General features: G+C 32.7%; 1 long non-coding RNA gene across 2 annotated transcripts in view; it reads left to right on the forward strand.

Annotated features, from left to right (window-relative positions):
- Positions 1 to 23,898: 23,898 nt before the first annotated feature.
- The window catches only part of LOC146996300 (uncharacterized), a 41,047-nt gene continuing 37,508 nt past the window's right edge, over positions 23,899 to 27,437 (forward strand). The window contains exon 1 of one of the 2 annotated variants that reach the window (XR_015042172.1): positions 23,899 to 24,037. This is a non-coding gene — a long non-coding RNA (uncharacterized LOC146996300). The remainder of the gene's footprint in view (positions 24,038 to 27,437) is intronic. The other variant, XR_015042173.1, reaches the window with a different exon arrangement.

Consider the following 27,437-nt stretch of genomic DNA (forward strand, 5'->3'; position numbering starts at 1 on the left):
CATCTGATGGTGCCGAATATTATGAATGCCCCGAATTTTTTGTAATGATTTTCATCTGTGATAGAAGTTTGGTATTGTCTTTTTAAAGTCCTTCCTTTACAAATTCAACCGATAATTTGTTTACTCTTTATCTTCATTATATTTTACAAGAGCTCAAGATTCCTAATCATCCCTCATTCTAAAGAAACAGAGTCTCATTAAAAGTGCTCGCATAATAAGAACTCAGTATTTTCTACAGGAGCAGTCCGCTTTAGCTAGATAAATAAAGCAATCCTAATGTTTACTTTTCAGTTAGTCTGAATGCGTTGGGTGTTTCCGTTGTATGCATATAATTTTCTCATCGACAAAGGAATTCGATCAGACATGCTTGTTTATCAATAATTGCAGAGAAGGTTTGAAAGCACTCATTAGCCATTCGCTTTCAATTCTGAATCTATGGTTATCTTTACAATATTTATCTGAACTGAAACTCCATGTATTTCATGGAAGCATCAGAGTCTTACTTAAAACTTACGCTGCAAATGTATTCGTCTTACACTGATTTTTGAAGGAATATTCAGGTAATTTTACTTGTAACGTGTATCACAGAACGTTTAAGATGATCCAAATAATGCCGCACGCAGTTATAATTGCACCAATTATTTCTTACTCCTCAGGTGAAATTCCATTGCACGCACCCATAAAAAGATCAGAGAAAACATTAAGGGCACATGTTCATTTTTTCTAGAAGCTTTCACGGATATGAGCAGAATTAGCTTTTATGCTGTAATTTGTTTCCATAACCGTTTCCAAACTGCATCTTACACGCGCTCTAAAACATTATTTCATCTTGTAGAACAACTGAATACTTAAATAAGGATTTTAAATGAAATCTTAATTGCTTGTAGATGTAGAAACGAAGAGCAACTGAATTTTATTCTCAGTTTTTTATAATTATTTGAACAATATTCTTTAGCATCGCAATCATTTCTTTAAAAGCTACAATTTTTCACCAGTGACAGAGATGAACTGTCTCTGCGCTTTATCTCCAGTATCCTCAACCTTCTTATTCACCCCATCTTTTGCTTTCTGTTTCAAACTGATGTGTCATATTTCAGTTTTAAATGACAGTGCCTTCTCAGCCATAGCTGCAGCAAAGGAGATTTTCAGTTCCATCTTCATTGCGGTCACTGTAACTTAATAAGTTAAGCATTTACAGCTAACTTATTATTTTCAAAGGCTACAGCATTTGATTCCCCCCCTATGAATAGAAATATCCGGCGAATTGTGGTTCATAGGCAATATATATATATATAGTAATCAATTTTAGCTGACGTGCGCAACTCCAGTAATATTAAATAACGCTAAATCGATATTTAAAGAAATCGCTAATCTAACACCAGTCGTTGTAAGTTAGAGTGCTTCTTTTTTATAAGCACCATGAATAAGCAAGGATAATTTCATCTTTCTCAAAACTCTGCACTGATATCATTAAATACCCTAACGGGAGAAAGATAAATTCCATTGTTGCAAATAATATCGCTAAAATCTTGCTGAAACTGCGAAATATTCCACAAAATCAAAAATGCAGGAAACCGAAATTATGAGCAAACTGAAATACACTTTTAAAAAACCAAACAACAGACATAAAACTTCACATTCCCTCTAAACTCCTTAGAACTCTAGACTCGTTTGGGAAATAACTTGCTTGCGCCGTACTTTCCTCTCCTGCATGGGGAAGGACCAGATGGCCGCTTCATATTAAACTACATAGGTATAAAAGAAATGAAATGAGCTATACGCAGAATTTTGAAAACTAGAAATATTTTACCTCAGCTTTGACAACAGTAAATAAGAAGCCTTGTAGAAATATTAGGTTATTTAGAAGCAGGAGAAATGAAAAATGAGCAAAGCCTTCGCCCGGACTCGAAGTTTTCGAATTCGCGTCGAGCGTGCTGACCACTACATCACGAAGGCATGCTAAGAAGGCGGGAGAAATATCTTATAGCCTCAATTCAGTGTGAGTTCAAAACAACGGAAATAAATTATTTCATGCATCCAGCTACATATACTGCTTTAAATATAACAGAAACGTAAGGCAATCAAATGTGTAACTGTCCTTCAAAGTTGAACTTGAATATAAAATTATATTTATAACCAGAACTTGAAGAACCTAAAAGCAATTGCGTGAGTTATCCGGCAATTCTATCAGAAGGAAAAAAAAATCAAAAATGGACTAGCACTGATATATTTAGGGATTTCTCCTCTTGTGATACTCTATAATTATAATGCACTTAAGAAGTCCAGCTACAATAATATCTATGGTCCAGTTAGCAATTAATAATATTAGAGACAGACAAAGAACTGCGTATGTTGCTTCTTAATCGCTTACTTTATTTTAGTCAATAAAAGGCAAATTAACTTTTAAAAAAATTAAATATATTACATTTTGCCGAAATGCAATACACTGGCGCCTGGAAGATAAAAATATTCTGTTTGGAACAGTAGTAAAACAATTGTTTTATATCAATGAGTTTTCGAATTAGATACGAAAAATAAATATCTTACTTTCTGATGAATGGCAGCACCTTGCCTTTAAATCGTCGAGTTTGCTAACTTAAATGTCATTAAGTTCGCTGCATGTATGTCATGAACCAGAAACATATTCAAAATTCAAAATTCGGGCGTCGAGGTGCTCAGGTGGAACCTATATTTGGGATACATACGTATTCAGAATTTGGTGACTTAAAGTTCCTCCGTTTTCCCACAGTGCGAGAAGCATACATACATGCAGTTTCTTAATTATTTAATAATAAGGGCTCATTGATTTTAATAACAGTGTTGCACACAATGGTATTCGCCGAAAAAGAGGGAGGGCTTTTAAGAGAAACTGGCTAGTATCCACGTTGCAAAAGGAAAAAACCACAAAAATATCCATGCAGCCAGCCCGTTCGTCGGGATTTGAACTATCAGCGTTCAGCGACTTTATCGCTCGGGCGCTGGGGATCCAAGATTCGTTTTGAAGATGAAATTTCTAAGCTTTATACGTTATCCGTATGTATGATAATACACACGCAAAAGGCATTATAAATTCCTGAGCCACAAATTTTAACAAAAGGTGACATGGAAATTATACTCGACATGTTCTTAGCTTTGAAATTAAATAGAAAGTAGCGATAAAATGGAATGGTCGTTTTTAATAGGAGAATATCTTCTATTTGGTTATAAAAAGTGTTTTAAATCTTTACCAGTTAGTAAAAACAAATAGAAGTCAAGAACAACAGTTCTTAAATTGCAAGAAGCTTTTTAATTCTAAATGAATTTTTCAAAATTTGGTTTTACTCTTTTTAAATGGACACATCACTGTAAGTACTTTAGTTTACACATATATATAAGCACCATAGTATTAATAAATTTTGTATTTAAAGTGATCTGGGCTTTGAGATTTTTAAATCTGTGATGCATATAAGTTTGAAAACTGTATATTAGAAGACTTAAAATGCTTTTAGAATCTTTTAAAAGTCTTTTAGAATATTGCTGAAGTAAACTAAAGCAAAATTTACATAGGTTAAAAAAAGAAATTTTTCTGACAACATTAAGTACTAAAAAATTCGATTTTTCGTTATTTCTAGATTTTTTTCTTAAAAGTAATCGCATTGAGTCTGAAATTAAAGGAAAATATCACTGTTTGAAAAAGATATATTAGCCTCACTGCATCATATCTAGATCGAAGATAACGAAATACATGGACCAAAGCCAACAGTGTCAGTAAAAACAACACGATTGATTGGGGGCTGACGATACTTCGGCGCCAAGTCAAATAATTTCGGCATTGTTCATTTTTTTAATTGCCTTGCCTCTGAAGCTATAAATAAACAACTGCGCCTCAGTACCACTCAACAGAGACAATCAATTATATTGGATTTCATCAAAAACATTTTCTTACAATGATTAGCAATGTTACGTTTGATATATCTTCAAAAACGAAATAAGAATTATGGTATTAGAATCGATTTTCGGAAATATTCAGAAAGATCTTAAAACAAATTATTATTTAATTACGATTCGCATATTAAGCATACTGCACCACCAACCGGAACCCTAAATTGGAAGTCGTAACTCGACTTCTGAATATAGTAACTAAGCAACTTTAAATAATTATCTTTAACCCTACGTTGATTCTCTGTTGCTTTAACAATTTCTTACAAGCATGCTAAAGTACCGAATGTGCAAATTTTTTCTTGGGAGTGAACAATATCTAAAGCTTGATTAGCTGGGAAAAAAATCTGATTATGACTTTAAGGCTTTGCGAGATGTCTAAATGTTCTCTGTCAAGCAGTGGATGAAGCTAAACAAAGCCGCGCTGTCAAATGTGGCATTTCACGACAGTATTGACAGACGTTTTTTATGTTACAATAGCTGACACAAATATTCTCACCACTATTGTTCAACTGATTCTTTAATTTGTTAACATCAGGGTTAGACATTCCAAGGATTATTACGTCACTCCTAATGCTTATCCCACTTATAAACTGATATAAATACTTAATAATAATTACTTTCATATGATTCTCATAGGAAGCAAAGCTTTTCCTTTTGGTATTGAACAAAACAACAAGACACTGCCAAAAATATTTATGTAAAAATAAAAAATAACTTAAATTCCTAATGGTCTATAGCCTATGACATTATGTATGCAGTTTTCAGAAACACACTTCTGAGCGGATGTCTTAATTGCTACGAAGCCAAACATCGCGCCGTCTATGTAAATAAAAACTGATTCGGAAAAGGCTTAAAAAACATTTTTATTCAAAACCTTAAACTGAACAAATGCATTACTTGTACTTGCAATTTAAATTTTACAATATATGACTCATGGTCTAACACGAGTAATTATTAAACAGAGTTGGAATTCAGTACCCTGTATAAGATGTTATTTTGTTGTTGTCACACTTTTCTCTTTCTGTTAGCTAACTTGCAAGGGCAGAAATAAAGGTAAAAAAATTAATCATCCTTATTTTATCTGTAGATTATCGTAGTTTAAATAATAGGCTCGAAATTCATTTTCGTTCTTTTTAAATGCGTTATTTCCGTTGTTAAATAAAAGGCTCGAAATTCATTTTCATTCTTTTTAAATGCTTTATTTTCGTTGTTAAATAAATGCTACTGTATTTCTTGCATTACCAACTAAATAGGCTCATCTATTGTAAAAGCTCTCAATTTACCTTCTTATTTTTTACTCCTCATGCAATAAAATATTCTAAACAAAATTTTATACTGTCACATATTTTATCTCTTTGACTTCTTTTTTGTGGCCATCTAGATATGAGTTTAGATACATAGAATGATATTTTCTGATACGAAACAGTTTCCCATCTCTATCTCAAAGCACTTATAGCAAAAATTTCTTTCACTAAACTTGCCTGCAAAGCAAGAAATATAAACATGATTAAATATTAAAAGGTAAATATAATTCCAAAATTTCTGGGGTTGATTTTCCAGCAGAAGTAAAGTAAACAAAAAATGAAAAGTAAAGACATGCTTGCGAGAATGTAAACAGTCAATACTTAATCTGTTTAAAACACAAAGGGATATTAAACGAATTGAGATCCTATTGCATTGTAGATTTAGTTGTTTCAGAACTTTTCTGTCTACTTTTTAAATTCTTATCACAAATATGTTTCCTCAACCGCGTCGCAGATCGCCGCCGTAAATATTTATTCTGGGAAAGGGTAGAACACAATGAAACTTCTACAGATAATTTTCTTTTACATAACTGAAAATTAAACAAAATCTTTTCTCGTTTCTTAAATGCATTTTTGATGTAATTTTGTTGTTTTGCACTGACATTTACAAATGCTTATCTCTGATATTAGCATACTATTTTGTATTTAGTTTAATTGGAAGCGAAAAAAGACAAATACTAAATGAAGAAATAGATAATTTGATATTTTCTAATTTTATTATTTTAAAATTTTTAAGTTCTTGCATAGCATCTAAAGTAATTTTTTCTCTTTCTCCTTCTGAAAAGACTGGCTTTTTTGCCATCTAATACATTGGAAAAAAATCACTCACTACTGCTTATTTCAGTCCTGCCGTAAAATTTTAGACTTGAATTCTGCTTAATCTATTGCTTTAATTACTGAAAATTTCTTACTATCTGACTTTGAGTTTAGTTTTGCAGTGCAAAAGCTTCTGTAAAAATATGGTTCATTGCTGCAACCAACTTGATTGTAGAAACTCACAATATACAAAAATTAACAAAACATCATCTTAGGAGGAGCTAGACATTTCACGACACAATCCCTCACTTCTGAGATACTCGATATTACCATACGACCATTCTTGGATGTATTCCGCTGAGGCCACTCGCTTGTAGAATTCTCGTGAAGTTCACTCTGTCATTCTGTGACAGGGCCACATTCTTGTACAACTCATTTGGCTACGGAATTATGCTCTCAGAGTCTGCTTGGCTACTCTGGAGGGGTCTGGACCCAGCTTCTAAGAAGGATTCTGCCTCTCTGGAGCTGCTGGCAGTCTACTTTCTCTGCTTGGCTACTGGTCTGAAATGATCTGCACTGCTTACAGATGGAATCTCAAGCATTTATTCCGTAGGCAGTTACTGCTGTTTGAACTCGAATGCAAATTTTTGGCCAATATTTGACAAATAACATAAAAACTCAATAGTTCTGTAATCATGAGATGCATAATATTTTTTGTAAGTTTTGTTATGAAACGCAAGTTTAAATGAGGAATTCTGAAAACTTATTTTATTCAAACATATCCAAAAATAACTCTTTACAAATAAAGGCTATGCACAAAAGTATGTAATTCCTATTTTTCACGGCAACGATCTTTAGTTATCCGAAAAATATATGTATTAACAGAAATAGATCACCATTCGAAAAATGCATTTACCTGACAGTGGAATTACAGGAAAAAGTTACAATAATTCTAACTTAGTGGGTAAATTATTGATTTTGATACTCATCATACAATTTATTTTTTCTACATTTTGCATACTGTTTATCTATGTATGCATACATATACTGGGAATTGTATATATATATTGAATTGCACACATATTGTGCCATTTCTCCTTATGGCGTGACAGCCACTTATTTTTGTTCGATAAACGTAATGAAGTTCAAGCTTGCTGTATCGAAAAAGGTTATTTTTTAAGCAATATTTCAAAAATTTGTTTTCTCTAAATATTTTATTACTTTGGGAAACGGTTGCTTCTAGTTATTTTCAATATCTTATACGATTATATTCTCTTGAGTACATAAATATTAAAATGAGAAAATTTATTCTCCACATCGCCTGTCTTTAAACATTTTTGGAGTCAATTTCATGCCATCGATTTTCCATCTAGGCTCTTTCTAAAAACAAAAAAATTTCTTGTAATCAAACAACCCTTTTTTCTGAGCCACTTCACTATTTCAAGGGCTGACACTGCTTTTATTTTGTTTTTATTTTTATTTTTATTACTTTTTTTTAATTTATTTGTTTTTTGATAACTTCTTTTCTTTTAAAAGAAAAAATGTTAACATAAGCAATGAATGTTAATCTTGAGTTACATATAGCTGAGATGGAAATAAATTAACACCGATAGTTGGAAAATATCAAAACAACTTTTAATTCAAATTCAATTTTGTGAGCCTCTGCAAGGTCCATACTTATTATGTCTAATCAAACGAAAGAAACTTTAATATTTTCTTTCTTTAAGAATATATTCAGCTATAGTGTAGCAGAGAAATTGGTGTAATGTATCTTTTAACATATTCAAATTATATAATACCTTAAAGGACCTATAAAATGCTAAAAATGTCGATTTTTAAAATGTTAGGTATTGTTAGTCATTGCTATGACTAATATATACACAAATCATTTCTGCTTAGCTGCCACTTAAAGTTAACATATTCATGATTTAAAAATATTCTGTGAAGTTTCTTTCATAAGTAAAACATATTGAGTAAATGGTGCGACAATAAAGTCATAACCTGAATAGAAGTGGAACCTAACACAAATGCATATAAATAATAACAATTGTGTACATTAAATAGAACTTAAATCTTTGCCCTGTGTTTCAAAAAATTTGAAATGTAAACTCAGGAATTAATTTTAACTTTAGTCCAGTATATTCTAGTAAATAAAACAAATTAAGTAAAGTTAAATATCGAACGTTTATTAGGAAGATTCCTTCATTGATTTAAGTAACATACGGTGGCAAGACTGTACTTTAAAATAAAGGAACTGTACAAAAACTCACATACCTGGCTATTTCATTTATAATTCACCAATCAGAGGGCCCATCACATTTACCTTGAACTTTCATATATTATCCCAAGTAGCACAGCAACGTAGTAACAACGTTGCAAACTCGTCGCGGATATCGTTGCAAAAACGTTGCAATATGTCGTCTTTAAGACGTTCAGATGTCCGCGAAACTCCACCGTTTTGCAACCGTTGCAAAGACGTCTTTGTAGATGAGGTTTTTGTCGCATAGACATCGTTATTGCGTCTTTCGCATGTGATATTTTCGTTGTGAAAGTATCGTATCAAGACGTCTTAACGACCCCTAAATGTTTGCAAAATTCCACCTTTTTGCAACAATTGTAAAAATGTCGTTGTTATGTCCTTGTGTTACATATTGATTTATGCAGAAAAATAAGAATATATTTTTCTGCTTTTTTAAAATTTTGTATTCCCTGTATTTATCTAAAGTTTAAATATTTTATCAAAACCAGAAGATAATACAATTTTTCCTCTTTAGACTAAATATGCATAATTAATAATAACCTTAATTATTTTCAGTGCTTTAAACTGTAGCTTTTAAATTTCTCTTTAGACTAAATATGCATAATTAATAATAGCTTTAATTATTTTCAGTACTTTAAACTATCTTGTTTAAATAACTTAAATTCTAAGTTACGATTATTTAAGATTTCATCATTTTTTCTCTTAAGTGAGAGTAATTATGAAAGTGGTTATTATAAATATATAACATAATTAGTAGGTTTTTAAGTAAATAAAACTCAATCAGACATAAATAAAAGTAAAGATATATATGTGGATGAAAAAGAGCGTTTCTGATAACAACATTATCACATTTATTTCTGTTAAATCTCAGAGAAATTGAAAATTGCCCCTGTCATGATAAATTAGGAGGCGGTAATTAATAATATTATACCAATTAAGGTATCTTGGCCCACCAGCGGCGAGAGGGAAAGTCGCTGAACACTGGTAGTTCGGTCCGAGGTTCTAATCCCGCGAACGGGCTGGCTGCGTGGGAGTTTTCGGGGTTTCCCCATGTGTAACGTGTATACGAGCCAGTTTCCCTTATAAAGTCGTCCACGAAGGCATCCCTCCCATTAGGCAGATAGCTCTCGAGGCTTTGCCATAGTCACACACACACTTAAGGTAACTTAAAAAGTATATTACCTGAACTCAAGTATAAATTTATTCACCTTTCATAGCAAAAAATATAACCATTAACTTCTATATATCCAAGATATGCAAATGAAAGACTGTAGAAAGCAGTTAATACCTAATCTAATAACCAAAATCTAATAACCAAAAATACCTAAATCTAATAACCAAAAAAAACTTCCCATTTCATATCTAAAATGAAATAATAACTAATAAACAACATACATGACAAAGCTATTTAAGAAAAAATATGAACTAGTAGTGTTTGAAAGTATAAATTTGTTACTGTACAGAAATAATTTAAATAATATAGTATATGATAGTAAGCTGAGTACGTTAAATAGCACACAATGAAACTCTTTGTTTCTATTTATTATGAATTTCTTTGTTATCACAATCACATAAAAATTAAGCGAAGAAAATAGAATATACTTAAATTTAATAATATAAATAAAACCTAATTTCCAACATTCATTTATTGAAATAATCTAATAAACATACAATAACGGCAATATTTAAAAAAAAACGCGAATTACACATTGTTTGGAAGAATAGATATCAAACGAAAAGTAATAAAACTGCAATTTGCAATCAATAAAAAATATTTAGTGTTTTTAATATTACACAATTAAATATCACATAATTATAGATTACAATATTTTATAGAAATGCTAATGTTTCTTTAACACTATTTTTTTCGATCATACATTTCATACACTGTTTAAAATCATTAACCTTTTCTGCAAAAGACAGCATAGTATAGAATGTGCATTATTATTAATTTCAATGTATTGCTTCTTGCTGTTGCATATATATAATTCATCTTCAGCAGTCATATTAAGTACTGATACCAGTCCAATAATTTCTTTGTATTTTGAAAATAATGAACAGCTTGAATTGTTGTTGCTTCTGCACCGATTGCATTTTCAGCAAAACCAGTAAGTGCCTTACCGTTGTATGTTATTTTTGGTTTTATATGAATTAATTCTGAGAAAAAAACCTTTCAATATGAACACAATAATCCATTAATATGCATGACATACGATATAGCACTTAAGATATTATAACCGAAGCACAAACCACCATATAACTTTTTAATCACCCGCAACACATAAAACACTAAAACAGAACACTATATTCACGATTAGCATTGTAGCTCTTTGCGTTCAATATTTTTTAAATGATATATCCAAAATTTTGGTGTCATCTTGTAGAGCACATATTCACAAACAAAATAAGCAAAAATTCCACATTCTCACGATGATTGTTATCTGCCATGACGGTTTGTTGGAACTTTGAAACTACCCTTCACATTCACTTACGTAAACTTAACTGAGAAAGAAACACACAGAGGTTAAAAAGTAGAGCTAGGCTAAATTGCAACCACTGATTGGCGTAGGTTTTGAATAAAACTTTAGAAATTTCGATTACAAACAGACATAGGTCCCTCTTCTTTGTTGCACAGTCGACAGTATTTATCGAGTATTATACGGTCCCAAAAATAACACTAAATAACTAGAATTATGACTTATAAGTGAATACTTAGCTTCCATCTAATTCATTCTCCCTGCATGTCTCTAGTTATCAGAAAAATTAAAATGGCAGGTAGTAAGATAGCACTTGTAAGCATATAAGTAGCAAAAATTTTATTTTGGCGCGAAAAGAAGATGTTTACCCATTTTTAAGCGATTTCGCTAAAGGATTTGAAATACTTTCAAATAGTAATTTCTAGGAACGGAGTGTAATTTGAAATGAGACATATTCTGTGCTGATTTAGAAACTATTCTTCTTTGAAAATGTTCTCAAGTTCTAAATCAATAAATATGTTTTTACCATTTTCGAAGATAAAGTTTCTTAATCTAGAATTTGAAAATGTAGAGGAATGCATAGTATTAAAATTCTGAGTGCCCCCATGCCTCACAGACACTATATACTTATGTGCGAGCTTTCTCTAATAATCAAGCTTGAGCCCAAAAAGGCGGAAGACAAGAGCATTAAGCACTATACTGATAACAGTGGAATCATGGAAAGCACAATGCAGATGTATAGCCCTGAAAAAGGCCATCAGATGCAACATTTATCAATATGTACTTACATTTTAAGAATAATTTAAACGGTCCTTAAATCGTTCTAAAAATGTATTATTATCAATGTAGAGGAATAATGTGCTCTTCGCATAAGATTTACGTACATGTATAGAAGGAGAGTGAAACTGCATTAGCTTTAAAAGTCTGCAAAAGTAATTGCGTTAGATAGATAATCCTAATAAACTTCTAAAACACAGAAAGCTCATTTCGCACGTTCGTTCACACGCGGAAACTTAGCAAATCCGAACAAAATCAAAAAACTTCATAAACTAAATAAAATGGCGCAATTTGCTACAAATGTTCACTTTGATTATTATAAACTTAAAAGTCTTTCCTTTCTATTTACCTTAGAATTTATGACAAAGGATATGATGAAAGTTGTATAATATTGCCAGTTTTCACACACAATTTAGAGTGGTATGGCACATATTTCGGTAAAACTCGATTTTCAGGCTAATCAGACACAGGACGCCCCCTACCCAAGTCATTATTTCTTTTCGTCTTAAAGAAGAGCAAAAGGAAATAATTTCTGCAAAATGCGATGAGCAACAATCATATCTATATCAACACAATAGGCGGAACAGAGACAAACATACTACCATCTGGTGAAGAAAATAGTGAAAAAAAACTAAGATATTAGAATTCTAAAAGTATTTATTAATAAGGACTGGATTGAAATGAATATCTTTAATTCAAGAAGTTAAATTTTTGTGAACACGAAACTCTACAAGAAAATTCAGGTCACCAACTGCAGAAGCCATCTGGATAAATTTCATTGAACCAAATTCAAAATTTTGATTACGTTTTCAATTATGACTCGCTATCAAATATTTGCTTATTTATCCTTTTCGGACAGAATATTCGTCTTGCTGGAATCGAGATTTTAACGCTTCTTTAGTTTGGCTGATATATCCAAACCACATTCACAAGATACGCTGTAAATTCCCCAAGAACTAAAGTCAGAAGGAATCTTTAATAATCAAGCAATGATTTTTTTACATGACAGGAAATGAAATAAAAGATGAGTTTCTGGAGAATCTGTGTAATTTTATTACCAGTAGAAAGATGAAATCTAATGACGATATAGTTATTAATGTTACATCAAACAGAGGAAAGTCTTTGTTGGTAAAACGAGACCTTTTAAAGACTTTTTGAATAACCATGGTAAAAACTCCTCCAACGGAATTCTATTTCAAATAACTGAGTTATTAAGAAAATAAAGTTTCTGAAGGCCAATCCTTGAGAAAGTGGTATATGTGAGTGGTATATGTAATCCATTTTTTGCTTGATTTAGCGTTAGGATGCAAACAAAGAAAAAAGGTTTATAGTTATATAGAAACTAAATCAAAATCTTTCTGAACCTATTAAACTGACAAGCGAAATATCACTCAGTCCGAAATTTATGACGAATTTCTAAACAGGCTGTAAATAACTATTTAGTTATAACTCTAAATGAAAAGAAAGCATAATTTGTACGTACAAATAAAATCCGCCTTTTGCAGATATGCAAAAATAACAAAGCTCAAAATTCAGTTTAGAGGTAATGTACAGATTGACCTATTTAAGCTGGCTCAATAATTTCATGGCGTCCTTTTAACGCGGCTAAAACCAGAATATTCATTGGCAGAGCTAGACCACAGAACGTAAACTGCAGAAGATGCAGACAAAAGCTCTATATTTTAAAACATTCGAAACCGTCGACTTATGTGTGCCACCATCTAATTTGCATCCTAGTGAAGACTGCGAGAAAAAGCTATAGTAAAGGTTTTAAATCTTAATAATTGGTTAATTAATATAAAATACTCTAGGCGTTTACGGTGAAACAGTGGCGCTAAAATTAAATTCATAGCAGGTAACTGGAGTTATCAGATTTATTTTTAAACGAGAACTGAATAGCTCAATCAAGCGAATTCATAACAGATAAAATCCGAGTAAAATCTTCTTATTTACGATCAAAAAGCGCGAAGGTGTCATCTTCGCACAAGTCAGAGCCAAAAAGTCAGTTTTCAAGCAATTTGATCTTTAAATAATGCACGTAAATGCCAAAAAGTACAAGGTTGAGGAAATTACCTATAATTAGTCTTTCGGTTTGGCGATAATAATTATTTTGGAAAATGAAGTAGGTTTTCACTCAAAGAAACGTTAGTGAGAGAAACTAGCTCCTCAATTTTAATATGTGGGAGATCGAATTATCTCAGTCTAATTTTAACACATTTTAATGCTCTTTCAGTTTAACAAACAGTGAATTAACATAAAAAACTGAAAGCTGGAAAGAAATGCCTTTAGTTTATGGACGTCTTCAAAAGGCGTTTTTACAGTATAAATACCGTTAGAAAAATCTGGAAACTAAATATTTGGCTAAAGAGTATGATGTTCTTCGAAAAAAAAATATTTAAATATCCATTTTTTTAAGTTCTCTTGTTAGCCACTGATCAATAATTTGTTGTACTCTAGACCCAGGACCAGTCAGTATGAAACAACATTTTTGTATAATATAACCATAACTCTGTGAAAACATTATTGTCCTAATCAAAACATACAAACACTGTCACAGAGGGGACGAAAACTTCGCGGAGAAAACAACGCAAAGCGAAAATGTCGTGGTACAAAACATCGTGGGAGAAAATAAAGCAAGAGAAAAAAAACATCGCAGTTCTAAAACATGGTGGCACAAAATATCATGGGAGAAAATCAAGCGGTTCAGAAACTTCGCAGTTTAAAAACATCGTCGTCGAAAATATTGCGATAAAAAATAAAGTACGTACAAATCATCGCATGACGATAATATCGCACACATGCGCTTTTCAAGTCCCATGCTGACATAATATGTAACTGACTGTCATCATAACTAACAAATCGACATCCAAAAAATTGATTGCACGCTATTTATGAAAACGTTAACGAAACTTTAAGAATAAACGGAAACAAAACAAAATGTAATTTCGCTAAAACAATATCAGATTAACAAATGTGAAAAAAACTAATTTGATAATTAGCTAAGCAATTTTAATACATATAACCTTATGTAGTTATTTATCTTCCTTTTTCTAAGCATTTTTAGACTGTATTTTTCGTAAAAATTATGACTAAAACTTTATAAAAATGTTCATTTATTATTGACCTATGTTAATTAACTATGTAAATTTTAAATTCTATTAAGTTCTATAAGTTGCGTTAATTTTCTACTCATTTTCAAATTTTAAATGCTTAAATTTTCTTCTTATCTTTTAACAAACATTTATTATTTCATTCAAAAATATGAAATACGGAAATAAAAGAATCCCTCTTACCAAACTGAGCTCCTTAATAAATATGTGAACATGCATTTACAACTTTTAAAACTTGAAAATGCATGTGTAATCGTCATGCAAAGATTTTTTGGTACTTTATTTTTTACTACGATATTTTCGACGATGCGATATTTTGTACCACGATGTTTTAGAACTGCGATATATGTGCGATATTTTGCGAACTGCGATATTGCGTTTTAGAACTGCGATGTTTTAGAACTTGTCTGATATATAAGCACTTAAATGAAGCACTTTTTTTAAATTGCGGCATCATATATTACACCTGATATTGTAGCTTTAGTCAAACAAAAAGTTAAGTTCTCATTGCATTAAGACTGCGGTGGCTTTCATCCATGCTACTTCTTTCTAACCTTTCGATTTTTATTTTGCATGAATATAAGTTGCTAATGCTGTACTTATTGCGTTCCTTAATGCATCTTTCAGCTGAAAGTATTTTTTATAATAAAAATTCAGAAAAGACTGAATTAAAAGATGACAACTATAATATTCTTACAATATTGATATAAATGCGGCCTGTAGTAGATTACGAATTTATTAACACAGTCCTTTGAGACTCCTAACAATGACCCCAGATTCAGGGATTCAGGCTCTTGGCCAGTCTGCTTATAGTCCAGATTTAACTCAATATGTTTCTTCTTATTTTCTAAAGTTAAGAAAAATATGCCTGAATGGAGATTTGATTCATCTAGAGAAAGAGTCATGTTAGCCTACACTAAATTCGTAACTAACATTTCCAAAGGAAGAATTGCAGTAGTATTTAAATAGTGACTAGAAGGAATAGGAAACTGTATTCAACTTTAAAAGGGTTTCCTCGAGAAAATATAATAAGAATTATTTTCATATTTTTCTATTTTTATACCCTGATGGCTTTTAAAATTGCTGTGTCTTAAAAGAAAGAAGAAGGCAGAATCATGTTTATTTTATAAATACATTATAATGGAAGGCTGAAATTTTTATTTCCGGGTAATGTTGAGGTACAGAGCATGTAGTTTCATTTACTACACTTTGATCTTAGCCAAAAGGTGGAGAAGCGATGTAGTTTCATTTACTCCTAGCATCCGCCTCTGGTAATAATAGAAGCTATTTTAGAGCTGGGCATAGACTTAATAAACTGTTGATGGTAGTTATGGATATTGCACTCCATGAGGTTACAAATTTCAGAGTTCATCTAAGATACTGGCTGGCGGCCAATAACTGCGGAGGCTGGCGGGTATGTCTCTGCAGCGGGTCTGACGTTTTCGATTGGTGAACAATCAGGAAAATGTACTACCCAAAGCAAGTATTCTAAAATCTAAAGTATTGAACAAATGTAGGACAGCGTCAACAACATGCGGTCTTCCACTATCCCATTAAAAGATAGAGCAATGAAGGTCCTGAAGATGTGGCAGACCTACGAGCATTAAAACCTCAGTAGTGTAACAGTAGCTGGTCAAAATACCTGATATGCGGATTAGAAGCGAATGCGATCTGTACACAGTGGTACCTTAACCATCAATCCTGGCAATGGGCCAGTGCAATGATGAAAAATGACAGCTCCTAATGATCGTTTCCCTTGGTTTCTCCACTCTCGGATACGTTCATTATGCTGCTGTGAAAAAAGCGAAATTTTTCAAAAACGATGACGCTACCCATGAGTCTATACCCGTCGTTCAATACACCATTCTAGGCTTTTGCTGTCTGCTGTAGTGTCAATGAAAACCGAAGATATTTTGGTCTTGCTGATAATTCGTGGCATTGCAAACGTCGTTATATCGTTCGTGCGGATACTTGTTGCTACACAACAAACTTACTTGCTGGAATGATGTAGCCTTACAATACCCAACAAGATGGGGGAAGAGATTTGCCGCTTCGAGCATTGTGAGTGGTAACTGTTAAAATCTCACATGTCGCTAGATTATTATTATTGACTATTATTAAAACACAAGCAACAAATAAGATAATTATGAAAATAATAATAAAAAATCTGAAAGGATTCAGATTTTAATGGTCACTTAAAAATGTTTGTTCAGGTTTTTTACATTCTCACTAAGCACGCGCTACTCTCCGCTACTCTGCTCTTGAATTTACTCCTGCTAATTGCCTTTTTTTTCTGTCTTTTTAGCTTTATTATTAAGCATCGTTTTCTTCGCACTTACGCCACCCTCAGTATAACAAAAAAATCTCAGATTTTTAAATGTTGAATAGCACCGTATGTTCCGAATTGCCAATGCAGTGTTAAGTGTTAGCTTAACATTTTTATATTTTTTCAGTCTTTTCTCAGTTTATCATATCATTGTTGAGTTATCTTGTCTGTAAATGGCAAATCAAAAAAATTGTCTTTTAATTTTTAACATTTTACATGTTAACTTTATTTTTTAAATATCATGTTTTTCGCACTCACGCCATATAAAATTCAAATCAAGAGCAAAATTACTAAATATTTAAAAACAACATACCTTTAGAATTCTCGATGGAATGTTAGAGGTTGCCATGCGCATTTCTATATTCGCTATATTATTTCTTTCAAAAACTAGCATCCTGCGCTGCCAGCCATCTTAAATAGTTGCTATAAAATATAAAATTTTGTTGGCTAATATCTTAATAAAGTTTTTTATGCTCTTGCTGAGCATCGCAGGTTATCAATCTGCTCTCGGACTTGTTAACAAAGTTTTTTTGTCTTTTTACTTCCATGTACGAAGTAAAGAAAGTATTATAATCTCAAAAAATTTCGGGTATCACATTTCATCGGAAATATCCCTTTTGACTGCTCTCGAATACATTTGAGCGATGTTTTTGCGCGATATATTACGTACAGAATAAAGGATTCTTTTTCCCAAAAGGGATTTTAAAGTGGATTCAAAATGATTTATTTTACTTCAGAAGATATTAAAATGATTTATTTTACTTCAGACGAGATTTTTTGGTGACGTTTGTACGTACGTACGTACTTTTGTATATATCTCGCATGACGCAAAAACGAGTAATCTTAGAACTTCGAAATTTTTTTTATGGAATTGCCATAAAGTCTAGTTGTGCACCTCTCTTTTTCATTGCAAATGGCCGCCCCAAACTTATATATATATATAAGCAAACAAGGTAATTATAAGTAATAAATTGTCTAATACTGAGTTATAAAATAATAAAAGCTGCAAAGTTATAAAATAATAAAGCTGCAAAATAATAAAATAATAATTTATTTCCTAGTAGATTATTTAGTATACTATCGCCTTTGACAACAATAGCTAGAATTCTATGAATTGAATTAACTCATTAGCATATTTAAATTTGGAATTATTAAATTTAAAATGGAATTAATAATTTATTAAAATCAAGTAGTTAAAAGCAAAAATGTAACCAATAAACTAAGTAATTAACGTCATTGACGGGAAATTAGTTGACTTTTCAATGGGAACAAACTAACTTCTGATAATTAATAATAGTTAATACAAGCTAAAGTGTTTCGTCTTTTTCCCAAGTAAGAATCAAAACCAAAAATCTGCTTAGTAAGACTGAGTTAAAATTATCCATGGTTCTAATTAAAAAATCATTATGAAATTGGCCGTTCTGACAATCTTTAAATGCAATCTTCAAATCGGAATAAATAATTTTTACAAAAGTGAGTTTAATTTTCTTTCTTGAGAAAATTGCTAATCGACACTCTCGCCTTTCATCATATTAAAAAAGTAAACTTGTTAAAACAATTAAACAGGAAGAACTAGTGTACAAAAATTTTCTCATAAGACTAAATGATAAAATAAAATTTACTCTTAAGACTACAATGATAAAATAAAATTTACGCAGTATACATCAAAGGCTAGAAAATGAATTAACTTACGTGATTGCTGGCTGTATAAATGTTAAAATGACCGTTACCTTCTTCTTACTCAGAATGGAATTTGGAATTCTACCGGGATGGAGAATGGAAAGAAAGAGAGAGTGAGAGAGCGTAGGCGGGGACGTGTTGGATGCTATTTTTAGAATGCTGGACGAAGAAGTGGCGTGTGTTGTAGCTGAAAATTGTTGAGCGAAAAAGTATTCTGGTAAAATTTGTTATAAAACTAACCAAACAAAAGAAATTAATTAATTTCTGGCTAATTTTCTTTTTGAAAAGAAATAAAAGAAAAGAGCTCTTTACTGCTCAAGAGCTACTAAACAGACTCAGAAATTTGAAATAGGCCTATTTTAGTAATGTCAATAAAGAAATGCCAGAAAAAGAACAATTTTACATTATGTACAAAAACTGCACTAATTACAATATTTATAAATCCTTTAAATGATAGCCATCCGACATATTTTACCTTTTAAAGGTTTAGAAATAAGTGTTCGTATTTCTATTGCCTGTAATTAATCGGCATGCAATAGTTGTAGAATTATCAACAATTTAAAAATTGCTTAAGTGGTACTAAGCCTAAAGAAGCAAAGAAGCAGCCATTGTTTACATTTGGAACTCTTAGTAAAATAGTGAATTCAGTCAGTGTCTGCATCAGCTTCAGTGTCTTTTTGCTGAGTGGGACCAAAGGTAAACCTTCAGTTTTGTGCACCAAACAATCTGTCATCATGCCCGCTAGCCGAATTGCTTGTTTTCGGGCAGAAACTCTAATTTTAAACGCGAAACTAAACAACCTTTCATGAGAGAATGGGCTACGAAAGCTCGTGCCACTATTAAGAAATACAAAGCTCCCAAATCCTTCTTCGAAAAAATTAATCTCGGTGTCATACACAGCATGGGGTTAGGTAGCTGTTGTGTTAAAGTACTATTGTTGTAACACCAACGGAGTACGAAATCACAAATTTGAAATAGCAAATTTTCTTCAAAAACATAATATTGATATCATACTAAATAACGAAATGCATCTACGTGCCAGTGATAGGTTCTCTGTACATGGTTATGTATAATTCGTACCAAACGCACTCATAATCGGGGAGTTATCTTACTCAATTAGTTATCTTATTACTTATTTCAATTAGTTATCTTACAGCTATCTTACTAAAAAATTACCTTAAATTTATGAAATAGCTTCTGTCAAGCCCGTTACGCATAGAAGCCACCGCTGCTTTAATCGCAATCACAACGAAGGATCTTATCTTTTTCTATTTCTGTCTACAACCCTCCTAATCAGTCTATCTCCAAAACCCGACTTATTAAATCTTACTGCTGCTGGTTATCCTAATTTAATCGCCAGAGAACTAACCTCAGTTAGAATTCCAGTATTATCAAACGAAACGGAAGAATGCTTTTTAATTTTGCTGCCGAATTTGGTCTAAAACTTCCCGGTCCATCTAATCCTACTAGAATGCACTATACCGCCTCAACAGAAATTTTAGATATTCCAGTTACAAAAGGACTTAACTATAATCCCCATTTGGAAGTAATAGAAGAACTCAGTTCCGATCAATATCCCGCTGTTTTTACTTTTTTATAGACCCCACCCTACATCTCCCAAAAATAAGGAAACTATTAACTGGAAAAAAATCAATTTTCTTCTCAGCAATGTAAATTGTGCTCCGCAATCAAGAAGCATTTGAGACACTGAACTCGAAATCACTCGTTTCAACAATATTTTGAAGAATACCTTTAGTTTCTGAACTAGAAGTACCTCACAAACTAATCAAAATACTGTTCCAAACTTTATTTTAGACAAAATCAAGATTAAAAATCGAACTCAGAAAAGATGGAAAATCACACGTGATCCTAATGATAAATGGACTAAAAACTAAACTTCATCTAAACTCCTTGGTTCAGTGAAATTAATTATCTCATGCAAGACTATAGGAATGAACGATGGGAAAACCTTCTTAATGATATGGAAATAGAAAAAGGAACTGTTTGGAAAATAGCTTGCTCCTTACGATCACATGGATCTCCTCCCCCCACTCCTCCACTGAACAAGAAATTGCTAATGTTTTCGCCAATTACTTTGAAATTTACCCCAATTATTTTGAAATTTACCAATTACTTTGAACAAAATTAATAATCAACAGCATGAAGAATACATTCACAATGAAATTAAAAATTTTATTGAAAACCATAATAATAGTTCTATTGTACCTGCATCTCCTTCTGAAATTCAAGAAATTATTAAGAAACTAAATCCTTTTAAAGCAACAGGATATGATGATATATCTAATAAAGCACTCGAAGAAGCTCCACGTCGCTGTATCACTCTCCTTACAAATATCATAAATGCCTGTATTCACAAAGCTTACTTTCCACGCCATTGTTATTGATAATGATATGCCAGGACCGCCTTTATGTAAAATTGCAAATATGCGGATAACAGGGTTATCCTGTCGGAATCCAGGAAACCACAGAATGCAGTCCATAATTTACAATTTGGACTTAATACTCTCTCCTACTGGTTCAATATTTGAAAGCTAAAATTAAACATTAGAAAATGCAGCATTGTTCTCTTCCAACGTTTATGAAAAACTCAGCTGTTGATATGAAGCTTCGTACTGCAAATAAAACTCTTAAGATTCAGTTAAATACCTGAGAATTATTTTAGACAGTCAACTAATATTCAAAGACTAAGTTATCTACGCTCTAACTAAAGCAAACGCTGCTTATATGGCAATTTATAATCTCACTGGAAGGAAATCAAAACTTCACCTTCGCCTGAAACCATCTCTGTATATTTCTCTAATTTGCCCAATTTTGTTTCGTAGAATTTCTATTTGAGCTACTTCCCCTAAAAGCTATAGAAGAAAAATTATTGTATTTCAGAATAGAATACTCCGAGTTACCACAAATGCTCCCTGCTTCATCGAAATCTGCAGCTTCACGAAGGCTTAAAATTCCTAATGCCAAGCATATATTTTAATTGGTTCGCGTAATTTCTTTGATTCTGTTCTAAATTCAAGTCATCAATATATTGCTAATATTGCAAACTATGATTCTACGGCTCTACATCCATATAAAAGACCTCGAACTAATATAAAAGAACTCGACCATCATAAAGGAGCTTACTAAATTACAAGACCTTTTAAAACTGCCAATTCATTCTATGTAACTAATATCAACATTTCTTGATCAAACGAAATGCAAAATAATAGCCGAACCGTAAAACGCAAGGCTTCTTTGCATAATCTGCGAATTCACATCGCAAGAAAAACTTTGATTCTGGATAAAATGTTTCCAAGTTCTTGTATGTTCTCAAATTTTATTGAATTTGAACTTTTAATTCAGTCAATTTTTTCATTAAAAAATTCAACTCAAGCATTTTAGTATGATCATCTCAATTTACACTGGTGTGTAAAAATTAAGGACTAGACGGTTTTTTCAATATAACTTTGTACAAAAGCTTTCCAAATCAACACATTTAATACCGTAAGATCCCCAATACGTAAGGACATGAGTAATGTAAGCAACACTTACTAAAAGAGAAATCAGAGGGATAAAAAGAAGCTTTATTGAAAAAGTAGCATGGAGCGCAATGCGACTGAAGGCCAAAACATCCCTGTGATGGGTGTCCAGCAAGAAACATCCGGTCTTTAATAGGGGATATGATCTTCCCTGACTGCTAGGCAGGTTTCACAGCGTCTGCCCATGCTGACAATGAGGGTGTCAATGAGTTGTTGAGGCATTGCTGCCCATTCGTCTTGCAGCGCCAATCGAAGCTCCGGAATCGTTACTGGTGGTAAGGTACGAGCTGCCAAGCGTTTGCCAAGAAAATCCCATACATGCTCGATGGGATTGAGATCCGGAGATCGTGCCGGCCAATCCATACGTTCAATATCCTCACTCTCTAAGAGCTGTTCGGCAGCTACTGTGCGATAACATGGTGCATTGCCGTCCATGAAGAGGAACTGCGGACCCATAGCGCCTCTAAAAAGACGCACATATGGAAGAAGAATCTCGTTACAATAACGGGTCCCGTTGACTGAACCTACGCCGAAGATGTGAAGGTCTGTACGACTACCAAGCATGATGCCTCCCCAAACGATAACACCGCCACCTCCATACCTGTCCCTTTCAATGATGTTCGAGGGATGATTGCGGCTTCCCCGCTCTCTCCAGATGAGTATGCGATGAAAATCGCTACTCAGACTGAATCTGCTCTCATCTGTAAAGAGTACTCGTCGCCATTCATTGTCTTTCCAATTCCAGTGTTCCCGGCACCACAGAGAACGCCTTCTCCGATGGGCAGGCGTTAGAGGTACACACCGTACAGGGCGTCGTGCAAACAGACCACCACCGTGCAGTCTTCTGGCCACGGTAAAACGCGATATCGGTCGTCCAGTCGCCTGTGTCGTGTGTCTAGCGATTTCTCCCGCTGTCTGCCACCTGTTTCTTCTGGCTTGTAAGGCAATATACCGGTCATCTGCGGGTGTGGTTCCTCGTGGACGACCACTACTAAACCCCCGGATAGCTGTTCCTGTAGTTTGAAATTGTCTCCAAAGTCGTGAAACGATGCTGTGAGCAATTCCGAACTCTGCAGCCACACTTGTCACACTGCGGCCTTCCTCCAACTTCCCAATGATTCGACCTCGGGTAAAAGCATCCAGATGTCGTCTAACAGATTGATTATTCGCCATTTCTCGCTGAGGCAGCAACTCGGTGTGTTTTAACTGCTATGCGGCGTGCAATCTCTTTGCCAGAAATACTGATCTTACACCGACAACATGCTTTATACTACTCAGACACTCCCCCTTTACGTCTACCTGCATATCTGCGCATGTGCTACCGTACATCACCTTACTCCTCCTGATTGGTCTTTCTGTCCGCTCTGCCTCTTCGTTCAGCTGATATGCTAATTTTTCGACTTCGTCCTTAATTTTTGCACACCAGTGTATGTCTTATATGTATTTCTATGGCCTATTCTGACTCTTAAGAACTCACATTTTATACTTTAAATTTCATCTTATGCCACATATATCTCAAGTTTTTATTTAAACCCCACTTTTAGTACCACTTTACCATATATTTTCTTATGTATCATTATGTATTTTCTCAAATTTTCTTTTTATTTTGAGTGTTTCATCTAAATACAGCAATACAGGACTTATTTGACTTTCTACCTGCCCTTTTGCTGTGTAAAACTCCATTTCATCTTTAGCGCAACAAGTATCTCGCCTGCACACCAGATGGCGCCAGGGGCTCATCTCTCAGCAGATTCTCATCGCCAGCTCGGCGGCTATCTCGCTATCTTCACCTAGTGTTTAGTAAAAATGTACTGGTTTTGAGGACTTAATTTCTAAACTAAGAAGTGCCGGAGCCCTATGAAAGACCATCACGAAAGAGGAACAAGAGTAAATATATAAACAAAATGACTATTAAAATCATTAGTAATTTAAAAATTAAATAGTTACTGAGTATCAAATTAGTTAATAATTATTTAATTGACATTAATAATTAATATTTATTAATTGTTATTTAACTTGTAATTATTATTTAATTAATTCACAATTTATTACTAATTTATTATTATTAATTAAAGATTAAAGTAATTAAATAATTAAAATTAAATAATACATAAAGAGATAAATTAAAATTTAATAAGCCATTTTTTATATAATTTATTGCTAAAAATAAAATTTTCTAGATCAAATTTCTACTAAAATAATTGTTCCGTTACATAAAAAAGTGCCGGAGCCTTCTTATTTAGGGATCCCGTGCACTCCGACTAGAATCAGAATATATCCCAAAAACTAAGAAGTACTGGAGCCAAACTCCGGTGGGCTCCAGCGCAGTTTAAGCTCTGCTGTTTTTAGAATGAAAAATTTGTTTTTCATGCTGCGCACATGCTCTTATTTCTTATCAAAAGCCAGGTTAAAACTCTTAATACTTTCAAGCCTAAGCACCCACCAAGGATTCATGATTCACGATGTTAATTTTTATTGCAAATTTTTTTTAGCTATTTTTTAACTGTATCTGATATTTTATGTTTTTCTTTATTTTACAATTTCAATGTTTTGAGTTTTTGTGTATTTTTGCCTTTCCGCGACTTGAGAACTAAATTAACTGAATCAGAAATATAACTCTAATGGAATTCGAAAAAATAAACTTCAATGAAATGTAGCAAAAAATGCGTATAATTTAATAGATCGTACAAGGAAATCATTTAGTACCACATCAGATCTTTAATTTTGTTATTACGCATCGCTTTCTCCTCACTTACACCGCATAAAATACAAGAGTACAATCATAAAATATTTGAATACATCTTATCTCAAGAACTGCGTTTATTGCTTTTACATCACTTAGTTGATTATTCGATAACCTTCGAAAATAAATTTTAAGGCATCTTAAGCTTTACTAAATGGCAACACTCTGGCGAGTGGAACATAAAAATATTTTTACTTCCTGCAGCTCGCGTGAGTTGAACTGAGTATTTTGTCTGTATCATCGATAGAGGGCGTTCCCGACGATAGTCATTCGTTACAATAGTAAAAATCTCAAAAAAGAATCTTTTGAAAAGGATAATATTGGTGTGTGCGTACAGGTTTGTAACAGATTGAATGCATTGAGATAAGGTTATAAATAGTTTGATATAAGGTTAATAAAATTTATTCTTATCAAAGGAAATGTAACAGAACGCTGGAATTTTTCTCACAGGTATCTATACAAATATTCACAATATGGCGCAGTAATAATCAGTAGTTATACTTTAAACTACTAAAAACGTTAAAATAGAACGCACTGCAAAGAGAAAGCTAATCCAATCTCTAGCTGAATTCCAACAATAACAACAGCAGCTAACTAAACAACTGAGCTGAGATGACTCTCTCCTACTTTAAATAGTTTTTAACCGGCCACGCGTGATAGTTCTAGCAAATTCTGCTTCTGGAGATTTCTGAAAAGCAAAAAGCGGATGTAATTACGGTTACAGCTAATAAAGTAGTGAATTGCATTTATTTAAATTAAATATAAATTACCGAGATACATTTTATTCAATGTTAAATGCACGTGCTCCTGTATTTTTACTTTTCCGGCATAGCTTTCTCTTAAAAGTCATCTCGCGCTGCATTGCACAGGGAAATAAAACAATTTTAATTATAATTCTACTAATATTAGCTATCTAACTACAAAATTCATAGCAATATATATATATATATATTTTTATTTATCTAATAGTATTTGGAATTCTCTCCCAATTTCAACACATAAGAAACCTACATAATACGTTAAAAATCTTACAATTTTTACATTTTAATCTTAGTGTAATTAAAGTACTGGCTTTATATTTGATTTCCGCAATGTTATTTTTTCACAGAAGACTATGGCAAGGCTTTTACAAGCATGTTCACACGTGTTATGCTTTTACAAGCATAATACATGTGGAGGATTAATGCAAAATTAAAGTAAAGCAAACATAGCAGCAGCGTCACTCTGTCGTAGCACTCGGGATCCAAAGGTCATTTCTCTATAGCTTGAAGCTACATCTACTCGATGACGCATTCCCATATATATATAGTATATCTGTTGTTCATAATCATCGGGAAAAGAGGCCCATGAGTGGTAAGACTGTTGAATACTGACAGTTAGATTTAAACCCTAGCAAATGTGCTTTTTGACACATTTTGCTCAATTTATCTGGTCTGATGATCCCTATAATATTAAATGAAGACCAAAGTATTGTGTCGTAAATACCCAATACTATATCTGATTTGCAAAACAAGATTACTGCAGCTGTGGAGACCAACACGCGAGTTAAATTTTATGTGTCTCGTAGGTATTACAAAAGCAGATCAACTAGATTACTCAACCAAGTAGTACAGGGATAGGTATCTTATAACCAAATATACACATAATCAAGCATTTGTAGTTATATATTTTAAAGTTATAGACTTCCAATATTATAAGAATTTATATTTCTGTAAAACATACTTCTAAATCTTCTGTAAAACAAACTTGCCTTACTTAAATCTCTTCCAAGATACTTTATTTTGATACTACCCATGGCCTGAAAAAATTAATATTGCTGATTACATTCAAAAGCAACCTGATTACATTCAAAATACATTCAAAAGCAGATAAAAGTATATCATACTTAACTGATAAAAGTATGTAAAATTAAAGTAAGACAAACATACCAGCTTAGCGTAAAATCTTGTGTCAGTTTTCAGAATTAACTGGCATAAATCTCTCTTCTTCAGTAATAAAAAATTTGAAAAACGGTTTTTACTCCCAGGTTTTTTAACCTTTTGCGGCACAGTGTGCCCGCTCTGGACACACCTAAAAATTTTCTTCTGTGCGCACAGAAAAATTGAATGAAAAAGGATTTATAAGTTACTATACGTTACTCTGAACCTTCTTTATTTATAGTAGATGGCATCTCAACACAAACCAGTCCATATATTTTAGCCATGTTTAGTTTTTTAAGACCCTCATTTTTCAAAGAAATCTTCCAGATTTTTTAGGGTATGAATGAAATTGTTTGAAGAGAAATTTCTATGTTATTTTTTGGCTGTATGCTAACCCCCTTATTCTATATTAGTTTTAAATTTTTACCTTGAAATTGCCTAAAATCAAACGGCGAACCGTAGGTGTGCCCAGACTGGGCTCACCGATAATCTAGGACAGCTGAGAGTCTGTATTCTTTGTTTCTTTGCATCTCATCGGTCAGTTCATTGACAACAATGCTAGTTTCAGCACTCTTTTCAAAGCTCTATTCAATCAGCGTGCCACTTTGGGCACACTCACAGAATT

Source organism: Stegodyphus dumicola, chromosome 7 (assembly GCF_044657685.1).
Source record: "Stegodyphus dumicola isolate Sdum_Otavi_A_Nest chromosome 7, ASM4465768v1".
Classification (NCBI taxonomy): domain Eukaryota; kingdom Metazoa; phylum Arthropoda; class Arachnida; order Araneae; family Eresidae; genus Stegodyphus; species Stegodyphus dumicola.